Genomic DNA, 15,162 nt, shown 5'->3' on the forward strand with positions numbered 1-15,162 from the left:
AGCACACACCCCAGATCCCAAGTGCTTGGGCTGAGTCTGGCCTCTGCCAGTTAGGCACTGTGTGATCTTTGCAAGTCCCTTAACCTCTCTGAGCCTCCATTTCTCCATCTTGTCTCACCGGTCGTTCCGAGGGGAAATAGGTTATTGGGAATAAGGCACCCGGGACAGCGCCCGCTGTTGAACGTGAAGGGACCATACACATAGCGGAGAGGACTGACTCACCGTTGTGCCAACAATGTCTCGGACAAAGCACGGCCGCACCGCGTCCTGACTTCAGGGGTGATAAGAACAGTGAGAAAACAGTCCTGTCGGGATCCCGCGCAAACACTGCACCTCTCTTTTCAGTTTTTGTTCTCACCGACGAGTCCCAGTAAATGGAGGTGAACGCCTACCGCCAGCTGCTTGCTCAGTTGACACCTGCGCCTGGATGTCTTACGGTCACCGCAAATTAATGAATTCAAACTGAAATCATCATCTTCCCAGGCCGAAGCTGCTTCATTTCCTATCTCCCTTTGGCCGGGACTGTTTAACACCATCTTCTCTTTGTTCAATCTAGAGGCTTTACCCACGGTGTCCAATCAATAAGCAAATGCTGATGATCCCACATTTGTCTGGATCTCAGATCTCCCGCCTCCTTTCCATCCCCACACTCCTTCCTGGATGTCCCCTGGGCTCTCCTAGCCTGTCTCCATGCCCTGCCTCCTACCCATTCTCTATAGTGCTCCCACAGAGCGATTTCTAAAAGCAAATGTGATCATATCATGCCTCTGCTTGAAATGATACTTAAAATTCCCTCCACGTTCCCCATTCCCTTCAGGGGAAAATCCAAACAACTTAGCATCGCACGTGAGGCTTTTCTTTTTGCTCCGGCCCTTGCTTTCTGCTCCGGCCCCTGCTTTCTGCTCCGGCCCCTGCTTTCTGCTCCAACATCTGTTCAAACACTTCCTGCCCCACCCAACACACACGCATACCTCATGCTGCCCAATACCTCACTGAACTTGGAGTTCCCAGGTACAGAACTACCCTGTCTCTGTAGACTTTTGCCTGTGCCCATGACTTCCCCTCCCAGTTCCCCGTGGTGCCAGGCTAACCCCTCACACCCCTCCAGGATCAGCTCGGGGTCCCACCTCCCTGACTAAGCTCTTCCCGGTTTCCTAGATACGTGTGACTTTCATGTGTGCCTGTTGGCCACCATCTCTCTCTCTATCACATTACATTGCCCATCGAGCCTTTTTGAGATCAGATCTCTGCTCACACCTTTTTGAGATCAGTCACCTGCTCAGACAGGCCTTCTGTCTGCACCCTCTCTCCCCTCACCTTCTATTTCTCTTCCTCATTCTTACGACTACTTGAAAACGATAGATCTATGTGTAAACTGCCTCACTCTCCTGCCAGAATGTAAACTTCGTGAGGCAGACTCTGCTGTTCACCTTGGTGTATCTCCACTTCCTAAAACACTGGAGGAAGCATCTCACCGTGGACACAAGGAAACTCTTAGGCCATCTGCCCTTCCCAGTCGCCTGTGAACTCCTGATGACGAGGACGAGTCTGTGGTCTCAGAACTCAGACAGTGTTCACCACGTGGTAGGTGCCCCAAACAGTGAATGAGTGAAACTATCTCCACTTCTGTACACACTTTTCCCCTTGATTCTCCAATGCAAATATACAAAACCGCAGGTCTCTCTCGTCTCTCCTCAGTATAGGCCCAATCTGGTGGTGTATGTTCCTTTAAATGGTGACTTCATGGGAAGTCACAATTCTCCCCTCTATGGATCTCTGGGTTTTTACTGTTTCCATAGTAAACAAAGGAAGCCACCGTCACCCAATTCTCCAAGGTCCTACAGGGTCACCTTTTCCTCCAGAATTCAGTCTCAGCTTTTCAACACCTTATTGGTTCAGGGCTATTATGATACAGTGGCTGAGGAATTAGGTGTGAAATCAAATTGTAATTACTCTTACCTTATTCCGCCATCTGTGGAGAGGTTGTTTTCCTATCTGCAAAAGTAGGAATCGTTCTGAAGGCGGCAGGTACCACCTAAGGCGGTCGTCTATGGCGAAGCACTAATTTTGTTTTTCCCCAGGTCAATGTGGACCGAGAAGTGTTGCTGCGTCGAACAACCAATCGGCAGCTTGTGTCACCTTCGACTCATCAAGGGTGTGTGACAACACACAGACTGTCTAAACCCTGACACCAGTCTATTCCATGGGTCCCATGACAATGTCAAATGTCTTTAAAACTTTTTTTGCCCATCCCCCTCCCATCTGGCAAAAAGTAAAGGGATTAAGAAGTACAAATTGCCTATTATAAAAACAGTCACAGGGATGTGAAGTACAGCATAGGGGATATCATCAAGAATATCATAATAACTATGTATGGTGTCAGGTGGGTACTAGACTCATTGGGGTGATAATTTTGTAAGTAACATAAATGTCTAATCACCATATCGTACACCCGAAACTAATATAATATTATATGTTGACTATAATTGAATCGTTTTATTGCCTCTCAAACTTTCTAAACCTCTACTCTCGAGTTCTGTACTTACGTCGCCATGGATCAGCAACAACTGGCACCAGTTCAGAAGCCACACTCTGAAAACCACCGTGAAAGGTCTCATTTTGTAATTATGAGTGGCTTATAAACTTTAATAGCTTTAATAATAGCAACAATCATTAGGCATTGCCCTCCAGCTTGAGAGAATGAGACACTGGTTTTAATTTCCTCCTCTGGAAATCTTTGATAAAAATAGGACTGATCCTGGTGACTCCGAAAGATGTTTCCTTTCTGACGGGGCTGTGTGGCTGTCGCGCTGTTTGCCCACTATGCCCTGGAGAGGAGGCGTGGGAATCCTTTCTTTAGAAATCAACATCTCCGTTTCTGTATGTGTCTCTCATGACTGTTCCGATAGTTGCATTGTGTTGCATCGCATTACGATGGGTTCCATCTCCGTGGGCAGGGGACTGGGTATCAAAGAAGAGACTTATATTCCAGTGTCAGTTATCTGGAGAACTGGAAGGTCTTTCTAGAAGCCAAGCTTCTTAGGCACCACTGAGGGAGATGGAAGCAGCAGCTTATCTTTGGCCTGTGATTGAACTCTGAGAAGATGTCTAGACATCACTATGCTTGTAGGTGTCCTCCACGGCCAAGTGGACCTACAACCAGGGTCAGCAGATCCTGAGCTAGTCTTATCTGGAGCAGATGGCCCACGTTTTTAGTAGTTTGGGTCTAATAATATTACGAAAGCTACCCATCACTGACACCTGTCATGTGTCAGGCACTTTATCATAAATGCTATCTCATTAAATCTTCTGCAACCCTGGGCAATAATCTACCTGCAAGGATGATGTTTATCACCATTTGAAAGATAAAGGAACCAAGCACTGAGAAGCTAAGTGACCTCTGTCTCCACTTGGAGGTTTTATGGAGAAATGGGATCTTATTTTTTATCTGCTGGCCTAGTCCTTAGTAACATCTTGCTTGAATGTTCCAGCCTTCTCTCAGTTTGGTGCAGGATCATTAGGGCAGGACCATGTGTTTAGGGCAGGGTCACGGGGTTATGGGCCCACAGCATCCCCTTTCCTTCCATTCTAGCCTGCCTTTGTGGTCTTTGTGAGACAGCCTCAGGGACAGTCATCCTCAGAGAAACACGAGCCCACCCTTCACAAGTATTACTAGTCCAGTTCCAAATGTGAAGTGGCAAAGTTGTGTTTTATTGATAGAGGCAGTTTTTGCCTTTCCCTTTTTTCTGCTTTGAGTACTGAGAGCTCTGAAATCGATCAGCAGTTATAAATGGCATCTGCTAGATATTCAGTTCCCTGGTCCCTGCCATCTGGGATGCAAATTCCATGCTGGGCCCACCCCACACCAATTAAGTCAAAGTCTCTGGGAGCCGGGCCTGAGCACTGGTGCTGTTTAAAATTCCTGGGTGATTCCACTGTGTAGCTAGGGTTGGGAACCACTGTCCTACCTAGACCACTGGGGATATTCTTACATGTAACAACTGGACTCCCCAAACCCTGACCTCTCTTCTCAGCCTTCTTCTGTTTTTTTCCTGCTCTTTACTCCTCTCTCCTCTGCGGCTTTGCTCCACAAAATCTTGGAATTATCACCATCGACTCCTCCATAAATGCTTGATCAAGTATGTCAATTTCTAGAGAAATGCACTGTTCCGTCACAGTGTGAATTTCATCATACAATTTGAAACTGGTGAAGCAATTCGACGACTGCTTTGAAATATAAAAAGAGTTCTACGGACAGACAAAAACACCTCATTTATAGAACAGTAAAGGAATCAGATATAGTTATATAACTGTATAAAGAAGTAAAGCTTTCATACCACCAAGAAATCCAATTACCTAACTAGAGAAAGAAAAAAAGAAGCCTTAAGAATATGGGCTGTCAGAACTTTGTATGTTGATCCTAGGAATCATAATAGTAGGGAGTGACATTTTTTCCAGCTTTCATATTTAAGATAACAGAAAAATCTATTGTACTATGTTGCACACATAATGTTTGAAAAAACAGACCAAATCATAACATTATGTGCCATGATAGAGCAATAATGCTACAGCCCAGGAAAGGAGCCCAGCAGTCAGGTCCTCAGTGTAGACAGCAAAGCAATAGCTATAGAATAAACAATAAATGACATTTACCTCCTCTGCCCCGACTGCCCAACCCACAGAGAGAGAAAATTATTGAAAATTCCACAGACGCTCTTTGGCTGCCTGAACCCTTAGAAAGAGGTTCTATACTGAAAAGCCCAGCGGTGCTGTAGAGCATATTGCATGAAGATAAGCAACTACCTCATGGTAGTTCCAAAACTGTAACTGTCTGTATCACAGAACTGCAATTGTCATCCCCATAAGCATATTGCATGAAGATAAGGAACTACCTCAATAAGGAACTACCTCAATAAGGAACTACCTCAATAAGGAACTACCTCAATAAGCATATTGCATGAAGATAAGGAACTACCTCATGGTAGTTCCAAAACTGTCACTGTCTGTATCACAAAACTGCAATTGTCATCCCAACCATCATTTCGGAAAATAAACATGCTGGTAAAGTCATGCTTCCAGTGAACCAAGAAATGTGGAGTCTTTCTGGGAAACAAAGTAAGACCCTAATGTACCTATTGTGCTGGATCCCCTCTTTTGTCCTGTGAAATCATTCAGGCTGGGCGAGGAGCAAGCCAGACCCCACGTACGGGCGGGCAAGCTGGGCCATCTGCCATTGTGAATCCTGGAATGCAGCTCCTGGTTGGTTCCAGGCTGGAGCCGAGCTGTGAGCGGGTGATGCGTGCCCCTCTTCCTAATTTCCAGGTTCCCCACCTCCCCCTGGTGCATGTCCCAAGTGCCCTGTCCCTCCATCACTTCCTTTTGCTGATAAGAGCTTCTCTCAAGCCTGTGCCCCCTACATCTCCCAGTCCTCTTTCTCTCCACCTCCAGCCCTCCTTCTCACCCTCCATGACCAAGGTGCCAGCTGTTGACCGGGATAAACCAGCTGTGTGATAATGACAAAAAGCAAAGGCCTGTACTGGGTTAAATAGGGTCCCTGTGCCCCCAAATTCATGTCCTTCTTGGAACCTCAGAATGTGACTTTATTTGGCAATAGGATCATTGCAGATGGAATTAGTTAGGATAAGGTCATACTGAAGTAGGGTGGGCCTTTCATTCAAAATGACTGGTGTCTTTATAAGAGAAGCTGGCCATGTGAAGACAGAGGCAGAGATTAGAGTGATGCATCTACAAGCCAAGGAATGCCAAGGATTGCCAGGAAACACCGGAAGCTCGAAGAGGCAAGGACGGATCCTCGCCTAGACTTCAGAGAGAGCACGGCCCTGCCAGCACCTTGATTGTCAACTTTGAAGCTCTAGAACTGGGAGAGAATACATTTCTGCTGTTTTAAGCCACCCAGTTGGTAGTACTTTGTTACTCCAGCCCGAGGAGCTAACACTTAGCCTTTAAAGGTAAGTGTGCACCTGGCTGCTAACTATAGTCCCTTGGAGATTTGGGGTGGAAAACAAGTTTCATCTCAAATGGAGGCTTATGTTGTTTTACAGGGGCCTCAGAGCACTTGGGGTTGGGCCGCGAGGCAGTGTCCAGGCTCTGCAAGAAAGGATGTCATCAGGCACTAGGGTCGCCTGCCATGAATCCAGAAGAAAGAGCGACAGTTCGCTCCACCTACTGCCAGCCCTCCCGGGGGCACCTCCCGGGGCTCACCGCCTGGGCACCCCCATTTCAGTCAGTGGCTCCCACTCTCATCCACTCTGACCATGTTGAAATGTTTTCTGGTTTTCACTTTATAGGGGGAAAAAAGAAAACGAACACAAAATAAGAGACGTAGAAGTAATCTTTTTCAAATATCTTTTTCACATAAATCTAATCCTTTTTAAAAATGTGGAATTATTAATTTTTGTACGCGCACTGAATGGCAGTTGATTTCTTAGTTGCTAGAAATTGGACCCAGTGCCTAGTTAGTAGGCCAAAATGTTAGAAAAGGATCTTGCCAAAAAAAAGGACCCGCTCAAAAAGTTTAAATGTTTAAGATATAAAGGCAAAAGTTTTCAGAAAATTTGTGAGGTTGGAAAAAGACAATGGTTTTTAACCAACAGGGTTTAGATTATAAAATCTCAGAAGAAAAACAAAAAAATGATTTGGCTTACAGTCTTAGCTTGGGACCCCTACTATCCAACATGGTTTTGGCAAGCAGTAGATTTAATGAATACATATATAACAAAATATGCTAATTTTTTAAACGTGAAGATATTTAAATATCAAATGCTATTTGGACATAAAAATATGTTGATAAGCTATAACCCTTCTACTCAGCTTATTAAGGGAGAAACACTGAGAATCAAGTCAACCTACTGAAAGTCAATATTCAGGGAGAATATTAATGATACTACTGTAATAAAAAAGCAATGCTCAGATAACCCTATTAAATGCCAGCTACTGCCATAATTGCTTCTTTTACATCTACTAACTTTCTAATCCTCATAACGCATCATTTTGCAGATGAAGTGATGGAAACACGGAGAAGTTAAGTAACTTGCCCAAATCACACAGCTGCTAAGGGGCAGAGCCAGCCAGGGTAGCCCCCTTCCCTATGCAGCCTCTCATTAGGAGTCCTTCCTCAAACAAACATTACGAAGTGCCCACTGCATGCGAGTACCGTACTCACTTCGCCATTGCACTGAGTCTCCGTGGGGCAAGCCCATCCCGGTCACGGCCTCATCACGTTCCTCCACCCCTGAGATTCTGACACTCCACAGCCTCCTCCAGACTCTGCTCACTTAGTCAATTCTCTCTCCCCGAAGTCACGCAAGTACAAGGGACACTTTAAAATGTAACTAACGCCCATGTACAAGGTACAAATCTATCTCGGCAAAAACAGGAAGGGCCTAGAATTGTGGTTTCTCTTCTGAAGGGGGGAAAGTTAGTGTTTGTAAAGAAAACAGGAAGGGCCTAGAATTGTGGCTTGTGGCTTCTCTTCTGAAGGGGGGAAAGTTAGTGTTTGTAAATAGACTGATTTCGCGTATTTAAAAAGCTGAACTCTTTGTTTGCTTAAATAGGAATCCTTCCAGTTGCCACACTCCCCTGGACGTCGTTAGAATGGCCGGAATTGAAAATAAATTTTAAACAGACAGACAAGAGGACAGCAGTGATAATTCTATTCACAGGATTGAGACTGATGACTTCCTTTTGCCAAGCCTCCTACAGGTTCTATAAATTTTCTGAGTGTACATGAGAAATTAGAATGGGATGGAGGGAGTTTTGCTAATGGGGGATCATTTGCCCGATGTAGTCAAGATAATATGTGGGTCGTGTTTATTTATGAACTCCTAAAACTGCCCTCAGGATATCTTCCAGGCTGTAGCTGATTAGCAGACCCTTTATTGACATATAATGATATCTTAAAACTATTCGGAAAAACATCAGTCAATACATTTATTTTTTCTGGGAAATAATACCATGCCTGGATTTTATGGGTCACTTATCTCCATCTGGCCCATGAGGCGCACGCTCTGCTTAGGTATCATTAATGCAGTATGTGTTCATGTTCGTTAGAACAGCTAACTGCTATGGCAAAGCCCCGAAATGGATAATGTCTCCACCACTATAGAATGCGCCCACATGTTAATTCTGGGTAGATGAACAGCTCTTCTCCACGCCATCACTTAAGAAAAGACTCAGGCTCGTGAGAGCTCTGCCATCTTCACTTTTTGACTTTCAAGGCAGCCCTCCATGATGAGATCAAGACTCCAGGAGGGGGAAAGCCTAGAAGACAGCATGGAGTCGGTTTTCACAGGCCAGGCCAGCCAATGGCACAGATCACATTCTATTGGGCGGGACTCGGTCACATGGGACACTCCTCTTTACAAGGAGACCTGGGAAATAAAGTTCAGCTATGTGCCCAGGGAGGAAGGACATCAAGGTTTAGATGAGCCCATAGCAGTCTCGGCCACATAATGAGTTGTGAGATTATGAATAAACTCTGAACCTTCAATAAGGTGTGCCTTTGTGAACAATAAGGAAGATCTTTTGTTAATATTTTAGAGTTCTGTTTTTAGGGCTTTACTGGACAACTAAAAAATGACAAAAATCTTAACTATTGCAATTATATTAGGCTCTGGAGTCACGTAGACCTAGATTTGAATCTGAGCTCTGTCACGTACTAGCTGGTTGATCTTGGCAAGATATTAAATTTTCTTAGCCTCAGTAATACGGGTACAAAATAGTACCTACCTCACAGAGGTGTTATGAGCATGAAATGAGACGCACTTAGACTCTATATGGCAGAGTAGTTAACATGGAGCCCGGCACAGAGTAAACCCTTGTAACGGGAACCAAATCACATTTTACTGTGACCCCGAGTGAGGTGTGAGACCAACATGTGGCATGTAGGACTGCAAAAAGGAAGCGGGGGACAGGGCTCATGCAATGCTCACACCCCTCTCTCCCATTAAGGGTATCAGTAGAGAGAAGTTGGGGGGAGGGAGTCGTTGCCGAGGTTCTCCTTCTCCCGCCCTTGAGGGAACAGGTTGAAGAAGGCAGTCGGCCCCTGAGTTTAAAGCTTCAGCAGTAGCGCTTGAGAACGTGGTGGGCTAGGGCCTGACTCAAGCCTGGAGAACCTAACTGAGCCTGGCTGGCTGGCTGCGGGGCCAGCAGAGCAGGAAAAGGTGGCTGCATTAAACCAGCATCAGCCCTGTGGAACTGCCCAGGTCGAAGGCCCCTGAGGGGGGCCTGGAGATCCACCCCAGCTCCCCCGAACTGATTCGGTCGAGTTACTGCTGTGTTATCCTGAATTTGCACTGTATTCTTTAGGAAAGAAAATAGGAACCCTGAGTAGGTTACTTTCCAAAAGTAACCAAAGCATTTACTCAGACACAAAGGCCGTGAGGCATTGTGGGTTCACACCACAGTCACCCCACGCGTGGTCCTAGCTCGCTCTGGTCCACCCATCCAACTGTCTGCAAAATTTCTTAAAGAAGAGATGTTAACTTCGTCCTCCTTGAGACAACAATAGCTTTCACTTCACTTAACGTGCGAAGTCATTCCCACGTTCTTCTAGGAAATCTATCATCAAGTGACCGGATTTTCTAATTTCACTGATTAGCACAGTGTTATACGAAATTACTCTCTGCTCGGAACCCCAGGACTACAGGGCATCCATCAACGTTGTACCTCTTTTGAAAGCATTCAATCTTAAAAGGACTCCCTTGGTGAGGTCGAGAGTCCTGCTTTGGTTAAGCTCTCGCCAGGACGGGCCACACAATTTGAAGAGAGGGCGTAATGCAAGCTGAAACTGTGAGATGCTCATTCAAAGATTATCAGGAAACAAGACAACCTCAGCAGAGCGTTAAACCAAGCATGAGGCCCTTCCAAGCACAGGCCCTGTGTGACTGCACAGGTCATCAGCCCCTGAGGCCGGCCCTCAGCTCCACCCCGCAGCTCCTCAGAAAGGATTTTCTTTGACCTCTAAGGAACTTCTTGAGTAACACAGCTTCAGAGTTAGTCACAGTGCTGACTCAGCTTCATTGTGAAGCCATGTTTATTCAGGTGCAAGTTTATCACTTTGGTCACTTTCTTTTGCTACCAGGCATGGGGGTTCTAAGTAAAGAATCTCAACTCTCACTTCCTCCAAAATGAAACTTGGCACCAGTCACCCAGGGGTCTGGTGGCACCTCAATCCCCTAACAAGGCTTTCCCAGGCCTGTGGCCCTCAGCAGACCCACTTGCGTATTAAACACAGGCACATTCTTCGCATCTACCCAGATCTGTTCAGTCCCCATAGGGCCGAGTCTTCAGGTCTGCAGGAGAATCCAGAAATACGAATTTTTTAATGTGAAATCCCCTAATTTCAAACTGTCGACAAGTAAATAAAAATTTAAGAAAACTGGGCACGCGAAACAAAAGATGTCTGCGAGTGCTATCTAATTGCCAACATTGTCTCGTCTGAGGGTTTCCTCTGCAGGACCCATACTGACCCTGCCCACAATGATGTCCCCTCAGTAAGGCTGCACTTTCTCCCCCAATAAATACCGCTGGGTTACAGAAAGGTGTGAATGTGACTTATGCACACGGAACCTCTTAGTAAGTATCTGTGCTCCATTCAAAGCAGAGAAGGCTGTGGAGGTGCCGGGGTCCCTCTGACTGTCCCTTGAGTGGGGATGACCTTCTCAGATTACAAAGCGGGAGGAGGAGGTGAGAAGGTGAAGCCCTGGGCATCTTAGACGGAGGGAAAACTGGTTTTGGTTGAAGCCAGCTGGCCTGGGTAGTTGGGGGCCAGTGGTGACAAGGAAGTGGTCCATGGAATAGGAGTGGTGAGGGGAGGAGAGAGTGCTCAAAGGAGAGAGACCGAAAAGACAAACCCACCCCCTGCAGAGTTGTGCCCAAGACTATCCCGTGTTTCCAGGTCTCATCAGGACACTGGTCACAACAATGGCCTTATGGCCCTGGCTGCTGGATTGCATTCCTGGAGAACTATGTTCCCTTCCAGACATTCCCTACAGAGCAATATGACTCCTGATTGTGATTTAGCGTCTGCTAGCTGGGCACACCCAATATCTCTTCAAGGTCAAGAAGTACTCACCCCGCCTGGCAGCCCAGGAAGAGCAAACACTTACAGAATTTGTTCATACTTCTCATTGTGTGTCTCTGTTTGATGAATTAACTGTTCCCAGGAAGTGCCCACAGCAGTTTCAATAACACAATAGCTCTTGTTGGGGTGGGAGTGAGGTGAGGGACAACTTTGTAAAGCACTGATTAACACCTTGAATAGGAAAAGGCAGTCAGACACCAGTCAGTCCTGGAGCCAGCCCTGGGGGACCAGGGAAGAAAAGGCAGGAGCTGTGGGCAAATAGCCGACCCTGCCTCACAGGCAGGATTGGACTTGACTGTGATTCTGAGGGAAGAACTGAGCTTCTAGGAGGCCTAAAAGGACCACAACCCTCTGCTCTCCCTCAGACCCTGGTGCTCATACATTACCAGGATGGCTTCAGATCATGGAAGGCCACTGTCAATAGACACCTAGCCAAGTTTGACTTGTTCATAGGATGTGAGATGCTCTCTGATGAGTAAATTAAAGCCCAAAGTGATCTGAGGTGGCAGTCACAGGTGTATGTGTCCCGATAACGGGAATTATTGATAATATCTTTCAAATCTTTCAAATCTATCTATGCAATATGGAGCCAAGTGAAAATTTGGCAGCTGCAGTATCTTGCAGATTTAATCAAAGTAGATGAACTATATCTTCTTGCCGAAATGGCTCAATGTGGTTTTGAACGCTGAGTAAATGAACCATGCAGGTTTTAAGTTTCACTTCTCTCTAAATTGTATAGATCCATGGCAAATATTTGAGTTAAAGATGACTGGAGTTCTTTAACGTTGTTCAGGAAACGCGTATACACAATATATTTGTTTCAGTTCTTATCTTTCTAAAGTAGTAGAATTAATCCTTACAAAATCTTACACAATGTTTTCCATAGTCCTTGCCCGTAAAGCAAAGCAGAATTTCCACTAATTAACTAAGTTCCTTAAATGTACTATTTAGAATTGTAACGGTTGCTTTTGCAATTTTGCCAGTGCGTAGGTGTGTACGGAAGGAGGAGAAGAAAGAGGGGGAGGAGAGGGGAGAGGCAACTCAGACTTCTCCGAGTTGTCAGAGTCCCCTTCAGAAACAAACAGAAGTGAGCAAGGCTACTTTTCTCAAGGCCAGAGGGAAGCAGCCCATGACCAGACTAGTTGTGGCTGTCTCCAGCTGTACTTGTCAAAGAGATGCTCTGCCATGGCAGAATCTCAGGCCCCATCTAGTGCAAGTCAGCTTTGGTGGTTTCACCTGTTGACCCAGGTAATGGGTGCCAAGGAGGTCCCGCGTGAGGCGTTGTATGTGTCTGGAACTGGTTCATCCTACTGAAGTAATGAATGACTCACGTTCTGTCCCCACCCAGTAAAATGCAGACTTCACTGCTTTCAGCCCTTTCTATTAGTGGCCAAAAGATTCGGCCTCTTGGGTGATTTTGCACTTGCATCAGTATCTCAGCGTGTTGTCGCTCCTTCCAGGGCTGAGGAAGAAAAGATTTCACGAGTTTTTCAAAGTCGCAGCGGAGCGGTCTGGCATGATGGTAGTTGTAAGGAGCGTGGAGGTCCAGGTAGACCTGGGGCTCGTGGGTACTTCTGAGGCCTGATGGCGGTAATAGTGCACTTGTGAGAGGCGTGAGGGTGGCTGAGAGGAGGGAGGAAAAGGAGTCTTGAGGTGGATGGATCAGGTAAGAGGAGCATGTCTTGGAGCAGTTCCAGGAATCCAGGCACCACCGAAGCGGGAAACTGAGGCGATCTCTGCTGAGCATCTGCTCAAATCATGGTGATTTTCCATGTGTACCACTGATTTGTACTTCTACTATATATAGAAGTACTCTACCATATATAGAGTACCAAAAATACTCTTAGAACTGAAAACGCAAGTCTGTGGATTCATAAAGAACCAACCAGTACAACTGAACTTCATGTGCCATGTATATTAGTTATGTATTGCTGCATGGCAAATTATCTTAAAACTTATCTGCTTAAAACAAATATAAACATTATCGCCTCATGCAAATTCTGTAGGTTAGGATTCTGGGAGCAGTTTGGCTGGACCGATCCAGCTCCAGCCTCTCACTGAGGGCTTGGCTGGGGCTGGAGGATCTTCTTCCAAGGATCTTCTTCCAAGATGGCGAACTCACAAGGCTCTCAAGTTGGTGCTGGCTGTTGGCAAGAGGCCTCAATTCGCTGCCACACAGACCTCTTCGTAGAGATTGCTCCAGGTCCTCACATCCCAGAGGCTGTCTTCCCCCAGAGCAGATGATCCAATAGTGCAAGGTGGAAGCCACATGTTTTCTATAATCCAGCCTTGGAAGTCACACCCCATCACTTCTGCAACATCCTACTGTTCACACAGGATCACTCCCCTATTTAGTGTGGGAAAGGACAACAGAAAAACATGAATACCAGGAAGGGTCATTGGAGGCCACCTTGGAGGATGGCTGCCATGTCATGGAAAATGCATGCCTACGTGAGAATACGTTTAACACCAATCCATTCTTGGAGAAAATGATTAACTGAAATCCTCAGAAAATCCAACTGTGTTCAAGTTTCAAATCCGTCCTGCATGTGAACTGGAAATACTTATAGCAAGGGACCGAATTCTACTTCTCTTTCAGCGTTCTGCCCACCTCTGAGAGAAAAGGACTAAGGCTTCATGAGACACTCAAAGGTGAGATTTACAGGGAGAAAGAGAGGCAGGAACACCATCCTTCTCTTTTCTTTCACTCACTGGAACATATACTACCACATGCTTAAAAAGTACCACCGGGATAAAAGACCGCTCTTAATCAATAAATCAAAGCTAAGAAATAATTTAAATCCAGTGAAATTCAGTTCTAATATAAGGACCAAAGGAACGATTTGCTAGCATGACACAGATGGGATGTGATAGCACCAAACTCAGAGAAATGACAGCAGACAGAGGAATGAAGAAAAGATGTTCCGATGTTAACCAAGTCACTTTCACGCAGCGTAATTGGATATTCTAAGCCGTAGTGGCCAAAGTAAGAAAGGATAACATTATTATCTTGTCAAATAGCAAGGTATTCAAGGAAACTTTCCTTTCAATTAATCGCAATGAACATTTATAACCCAACGCTGTGTGCGATGCACTGTGCTCATGACTGTGAGAGGAGATCTAAAGACAAAGAAAACATAGTCCCGGTGCTCCGGGACTAAGCTTATACTTTAAGGAGAGACATAGACCCATACACAAATAAGTGAACCATGAGTGCCCACGGGGAAGTACAGGCAGGGGATCATGGGAGTGCTGAGTGAAGATGATGACCCACGGAAGGCTCCTCAGAAGAGGTGGCTAATGAATGGGGCACTGGAGGATGCACAAGATGCTGTTAGGCAGAGCCAAGGAGGGGAGGGAACAGAAAATAGGTCAATTCTGATGGAAGAGCTTGAACGACAAAACAGAGGTTGGTAAATGCAGGATCTGTTTGGAGAATAGAAACAATCTAGACTCTAACCTGACCGAAAACTTGAAAGTGGTCAGAGGTAGAGAGTTGTCCTCGATGGGAAAAGAGGCTGAGAGGGTACACTGAGACTAGAACTTGAAGGGTCGTTAGTGCCATGAATTTATTCAAAAATAGTGGAAACCATATTGACAAGGTTCAAATCCCAGCTCTGCCACTTACCAGCTATGTGAACTTGAACAAGCTACTTAAACTCTCTGCCCTTCAATTTCTTCATCTGAAAAAGGAGATAGTAATTGTACCGACTTCAGAGGTCGTGAGATTAAATGACTTTGTATAAGAATAAAGAGCAGTTCCTGGTACAGCATCCCATCATCATCATCACCATCATCATTTGTTCAGGGAGATAACTATGGTGGCTCTGTGAACGGAAAGTGGGGACAGATCTGGGGAATGTCGTGAAAGTAAAATGGAAAGGACTAATCACCAGTCAGATGAGAAATTACGAAGCGAGAGGAGTCCAAATATATTAGCTAAGTTCACACTCCCGGGAGAACTAAGAGAGTGGAGATTGTAGTGGTCATGATAAAAGAGAGAGAGGGTGGGGGAGGGAGGGTAAAGAAGAAGGAAGAAGAAGAAGAAGAAGAAGAAG

The sequence above is a fragment of the Pteropus alecto genome, unplaced genomic scaffold (genome assembly GCF_000325575.1).
Source record: "Pteropus alecto unplaced genomic scaffold, ASM32557v1 scaffold176, whole genome shotgun sequence".
NCBI lineage: Eukaryota > Metazoa > Chordata > Mammalia > Chiroptera > Pteropodidae > Pteropus > Pteropus alecto.